Raw genomic sequence first — 6,344 nt, 5'->3', positions numbered from 1 at the left:
GAGCCCACCTGAACTGCCTTTCTCAGGCTGCCTTGCCCTCAGAGCCCCAGGCAGGACCAGAGCCGGCTTCCTGTGGGCTACACCCACTCGAGAAGGGCGAGAAGCCCACCACCACTGTGGGGAGAGGAGCATCGCCCACCCACCTCCTCCTGTAGGCATTCCAGAGTCCCCTTCCCTCCCTGGCCAGAGCTGGTTTTCTCTGCCCTGGGTTGGGGCCCGTGAGAAATTCAGAGCAGGGGCAGACAGAGGCCCTCAGGATGGCAGACACAGTCTTGTCCATGGGGTATAGGCAATAATAAAAGCTAACATTCCTTAAGCACCTCCAAAATGGGGCGCTTTATATAGATTAACCCATTTAATCCTCACAACCGCCCTATGACGTCAGGATAGCAGTCCCCCCTTACCCAGGGGGGAATACCTCCCAAGACCCCCAGCGGATGCCCGAAACCACGGACAGCACTGAAGCCTATATACACTATGTTTCTTCCCGCACATACATACCGATGATAAAGTTTAATTTATAAATTAGGCACAATAAGAAATGGACAACAATAACTAACAATAGAATAGAACAATATAACCACATACGGCTATAAAAAAGTTACATGAATGTGCTCTCTCCCTCAAAATATCCTATTGTACTTACTCACCCTTCTTCTTGTGATGAGTGAGAGGATAACGTGCCTACGTGATGAGAAGAAGTGAGGGGAATGGCACAGGCATTGTGACACAGAGGTAGGCTGCTGTTGACCTTCTGATCCCATGCCTGAGGGAGGATCATCTGCTTCTGGGCTGTGGTTGACTGCGGGTAACTGAAACCTCAGAAAGCGAAACCGCAGGTAAGGGGAGAACTCCTCTACTATAATATCCACATTTTACAGATGAGGAAGCTGAGGCCCAGAGTGGCCGAGGAACTGGTTTGAAGTCTCACAGCTAGGAAGTAGGTTGGGAAGCCAGGCATTCTACCTCGGAGCCTGAGCTCTTGCCCTCTGCACCTGAAGAGCCTAATACAGTAGCCACTAAACTCATGAGACTAGAGATCTTCCCTGACTTATGCGGTTACAACCTGACAAACCCACTGTAAATGGGAAATACTGCGAGTTGAAAATGCATTTAATACACCTAACCTCCTGAATATCATAGCTCAGGATGGGCTCAGAACACTTACATTAGCCTACAATTGGGTGAAATCATTTAACACAAAGCCTATCTTATAATAAAGTGTTGACTATCTCATGTAATCTATTGAATACTGAAGGTGAGAAACAGAATGGTCGTATGGGGAAGAATCATTGTAAGTGTATGGGCTGTTTGCCCTCGCGATCGCGTGGCTGACTGGGAGCTGTGACTGCCGCTGCCCAGCATCGTGAGAGAATATTCTACCTCTTCTTGCTAGCCTGGGGGAAAGATCCAAGTTCAAAATTCCAAGTACAGTTTCTCCTGAATGTGTGTCACTTTTGCACCATCATAAAGTCAAAAAATCGTAAGTTGAACCATCATCAATCAGGAGCTTCTGCATTTAACTTTGCACTAAAATTCAATACAGCTAAAAACTCAGTTCCTCAGCTGTATCAGCCACCTTTCAAGGGTTCGATAGTCACACGTGGCTAGGGGCTACCATATTGAACATTTCCATCGTGGCAGAAAGTTCTTTTGGACAATGCCAGTCTACAAATTACTGCCTCTGAAGAATCAAGAGGGAGCAATGGAAAATCATTCTTCAGTTGATAGACTAAAACAATAATTAACAGTATGATAATAATGGCTATAATTTACTGAGAGCTTCCTACGTGCCAGGCGCAGTGCCAAGCTCGTAATCTTTACCCAATCCCAGGCTCAGGAAGGTTACCCAGGGTCAGAGTAGTCAGGAAGTGAATTGAATCCAGGTCTGGGTGACCCCAGGCTGGTCCTTGCTCCACCTCCTGTTGTGTCCCCAGGAGCTTCTAGTCCCTGGGGAAAAGAGGGGAGGGCAAATGCATGCATTTCACAAGACCAGGGATTAAATAAATCGGCGCTTAATTAACAACATCACGTTTCCGCAGGCCCACTGACCAGAACATTGCACTAATGAGGTCAAGGTCTTGATTTTGAGCCCTGTGAACATCACTTCACTTCACACAGAGAGAGGCTCTTTCCCTGCCCTAACGGCTGCATCCTGCCCCCAGATATTGTGATTAGAAGGCTGGGAGAGTGTGGCTGTTTCAGCAGGGCCCACGGCCTGCTATCAGAGGCTCAGCCCAGGGCAATTTGCTTCAGGCAGGGCGGGGCTGGAGAAGAGGGGTGTTAAATGCTGGCGGCTGCATGTCTTCTGGACAATAAATGGGATGGGAATGTCTTCCACTTCTGGAAAGGATGGGGTTAGCAGAAAGCAAGTTCTGAATGTGAAAAAAAAAAAAAAAAAGATGTAGCAGAAGATTCAACAGAGCTTCTGAGACTTGCTTCCCCTTAGGTAACACTTTGGGGGGCTATGCGGTTTATAGGGACTTTTGAGGGCTTGAGGGTGGGGAGAGCTACCTTAGTATCCCACAAGGATTGTTCTATTGTTGGGAAATTTAGCTCCAGTGATATGTCAACTCCCACGTGTCCTCTGGGGAGATAAGGCCCGGTGAATGGCAAGACCAGGCAGTTGAGCTGAGAGCTGGACCTTCTGGACAGAGCGGAGATAATGACGGTTCAGTGCCTACATGGGGCCAGATGTGTAATAGGTCTCAGGGGATGTTAGTTCATTCAGATGATCTCTCTCCTTTAAGCAACATTTCCCCGGAGCCAGCACACCACCAGGTTTGGGGGACTCTGATTATGTAAGCCTTATGCCAAAAGCGTGACCCAGTGACTGGCTGTGAGAGTCAGGGTAGACCAGGCTGCACTGCAGTAACAGATGAACCCGTGAATCTCAGTGGATCCACGCCACCAAGGTTTCTGTCTTGCTCACACACTTTAGCCCAGGCAGATTGGCCGGGGCTCTGCTCCACATAGTCGGTTAGGGACCCCGGACGTCGGATATATCAAATTTCAACACGTGGCTTCCATGGTTGTGCCCGCAGGGACAGAAAAAAGCAGGAGAGCTATGTACTGGCTCTCTAATGCTTCGGCTCAGAAATGACAGACAACATCTCCATTCACAGCCTACCGGCCAGGACTGCTCTTGTATTCCCATCTGATGGTGAGGGGGCCGGGGAGTGGCGGGAAGCACATGGGCCTGTGGTGAGTAATAACTGCCTCTAGCACTCCACCACTCTCCCTCTCAAGATCCCATTTTCCTCTCCTATAAAAGAACTCTGAAGGGTCTTTTAGCTCTGGGGTTCCAGGTCTCCATGGAATGTTATTCCACAAACATTTCTTAGGTGTCTTACCAAAATGTGGACGGCGCTCAGTTGAGTTTGACCCTCCTCTCTCAGAGGTGGATTTGATTTGTTTTAAAACAATCAAAAGTTATTTGACGACCCAATTTAAAAATGGACAAAAGACCTGAATAGACAGCACATCAAAGAAGAGAGATATCTAAATATATGAAATAGACATGAAAAGAAGCTCAATGTCATTTGTCATTAGGGAAATGCAAATTAAAACAATACCAAGAAATCACAGCATACCTAATCAAATGGCTAAAATTAAAAAAAAAAAAAATTTGACAATATCAGTTGCTGGCGAAGATGTGGAGCAACAGGAACTCTCATTCGTCACTGATAGAAATGCAAAATGGTACAGCCGCTTTGGAAAAGAGTTTGGCAGTTTCTTATAAAACAAAAATACTCTTACCATATGATCCAACCATTGCACTTCTAGGTGTTTCCTCAACTGATTTTACAACTTAGATCCACACAAAAACCAGCCCATAAGTATTTATAGAAGCAATTTATTCAGAATTAACAAAAATATCATTGCCAAAGTAACCAAGATGTCATTTAATGGGTGACTAGATAAGCCATGGTATATCGACTCAGTTTAATAGTATTTAGCAATAAAAAGAAACGAGCTATCAAGGCACACAAAGACATGCATGAATCTTAAATGAGTATTGCTGAGTGAAAGAAGCCAGTCTGAAAAAGCTATACACTGTATGATTCCGTTATATGACATTCTGGAAAAGGGGAAACTATAGAGATGGTAAACTGATCAGGGGTGGGGGGGAGAGTTGAATTGATAAAGCACAAGAAGTATTTCAGGGTAGTAGGACTATCTGTGTGATACCGAAATGGTGAATACATGACACAGTGATTGTCAAAACCCCCAGAACTTAACAGTACAAAGAGTGAGCCTCAATCTATGCACATTAAAAAAACAAACAAACAAACAAACAAAAACACTTAGGAGATTGGGAGGTCATAGGACAGCATGTAGAACATGACAAAAGAATCTAACTGTTTTACAAAAATTTAAAACCACCTCACTGAAGGGAATGGGAAGAAAGATGCTAAGTCACTCTGGAAATCAGCAGAGTCCATAAGAGCAAAGACAAAGGAACAGCACGTAAGCACTGTACTCTAGTTGATCAGGTCGTTTCCCATAGAAATACAGGTTAGCAATCTGAACTAATATACATGTATACTGGAGTTGAGCAATTAAGGAAATGGATAGCAGATGGTGGGAGCCAGGTTTCTCGCTGTTGGAATGAAAGGTTACAGACAAGTTAAGGGGAGAAGGCTAGAATGATCATGTGGTAATAGAGTTGGGGCCATGCATAGCTTAATATAGATACAGATGGTTACCTAAGCAATACTAATAGAAATGTATATATACATGGGTTAGTATATACACATATATTTCCTTTCTTTGTCAACTGGGAGGGTCTATAAGCACCTCTAACCCAATACCGATAAGCACACCTAGCACTCAGATCTTGGTTTCTATACCCCAGGGCTCCTTGTAGTAAAGGCTGATTCTGGGACTGGGGCAGGAAATATACAAGATGAGCCCAGAGTATCTCATAGTGTCAGAAAGTAAGGAAGTGCTCAAAAAAACCCCAAAGGAGCCAACTAAAAGGAATCCCAGTGGCCAAAGATGGAACAATTTGAGAAATGAAATAAAGTATTTTGGATTATAACCTGAAGTATAAAATAAATCTCCATGAGTCCATACTGATATAAATAAATGGTTGAATAAATAAATGTGAACGAGGAGACAAATCTCCTATGCAGAACTGAATTCCAAATAATTATGTAGATGTTTCACTCTCAAGGAGGGAGAACATAGCTCCTCAGCCCTTCCGTGTAAGCTCTGCATAGTGACTTCCTTCCAAAGAGAACAGTATGGAAAGAGCTGGGGCAGGGGGTGGGGGTGGGGGGGATGGAAGGGGGTGGGGGAGAGTATCTTTAAAGTGGAGAAAACTGACAAACACCACCTCAGCCAGATGATCAAGGTCAATATCCACAGCAATAAGTTATGTTGGTGATTTGTACCCTTGATATGATGTGAGGAAAATGGTACTTTATCTCTGTATTCTTCCTTCATAAACTGCTAACTCAAGCCCAATCATGAGAAAAGCACCAGACAAGTCCTAACTGAGGACATTCTACAGAAATACCTGACCAGTACTCCTCAAAACTGTCAAGGTCATCCAAAACAAGGAAATGAGGAACTGTCACAGCTAAGAGGAGCTTAAGGAGACGTGACAACTAGATGTAACTCAGTATCCTGGATGGGATCCTGGAAAAGGAAAAGGATATTAGTAAATCTGAAAAAAGTATGGACTTTAGTTAATAATAATGTATCAATATGAGTTCATTAATGATAACAAATATACCATACTAATTAAGATGTCTACTAGAGAGGAACATGGGTGTGGAGTATATGGGAACTCTGTATTGTCTTTGCAATTTTTCTCTAAGTCTAAAAGTATTCTAAAGCGAAGAGTTTCTTTTTAAAATGTTACTTGAAATCAAGTTCAAAGAATAATTGGATTAAATTGGGTAAAGAAAAAAAGTTTGATTCTGATGTGATGAGTTTAATTGACTTTAAAAGTACGTGTGAGTGAATCAAACCACAGGAAGCCGGGCAAGAATGCTCTAGAGGCAGGGGATGCTTCGGGGTGGATTCATCACAGCTGAAGCCACTGGAAGGAAGGGGCCCACGGCACTGGGATAGGGCAGAGACAAAGACTTGCTTTCTGGCCTTTTCCATGTTGTACCTGTTGATAGAAATAAATAAAATGTAAATCAAAAACAAGAACAAAAATGTACCGAGTGAGCAGCATGATCAGAGTAACTACTCTCTTCTGAGATAAACTTTTTGAAGGATAACCTCACTCGCTTACTACAACCCCACCGGAACCCTTTCTGAGCCCACCTAACAGAGAACGGGCTGCTCCTTGTTCCCTGGGCGTGCGGGTGGGCGGACAAGGTGGC

At 44.1% G+C, this 6,344-nt stretch overlaps 1 long non-coding RNA gene across 1 annotated transcript; it reads left to right on the top strand.

The window, feature by feature from the left end:
• The first annotated feature begins 748 nt into the window (after window positions 1-748).
• On the top strand, window positions 749-5,647 carry LOC118555766 (uncharacterized). The gene is made up of 3 exons (XR_004927139.2): window positions 749-839; window positions 3,045-3,204; window positions 5,468-5,647. It is a non-coding gene; the product is annotated as an uncharacterized LOC118555766 (long non-coding RNA).
• The last annotated feature ends 697 nt before the right edge of the window (window positions 5,648-6,344 follow it).

This window comes from Halichoerus grypus, chromosome 9 (genome assembly GCF_964656455.1).
Source record: "Halichoerus grypus chromosome 9, mHalGry1.hap1.1, whole genome shotgun sequence".
In the NCBI taxonomy this organism is placed as follows: Eukaryota; Metazoa; Chordata; class Mammalia; order Carnivora; family Phocidae; genus Halichoerus; species Halichoerus grypus.
The sequence above is the reverse complement of the archived record's forward strand: the minus strand, read 5'-3'. Positions and strand labels throughout refer to the sequence as shown.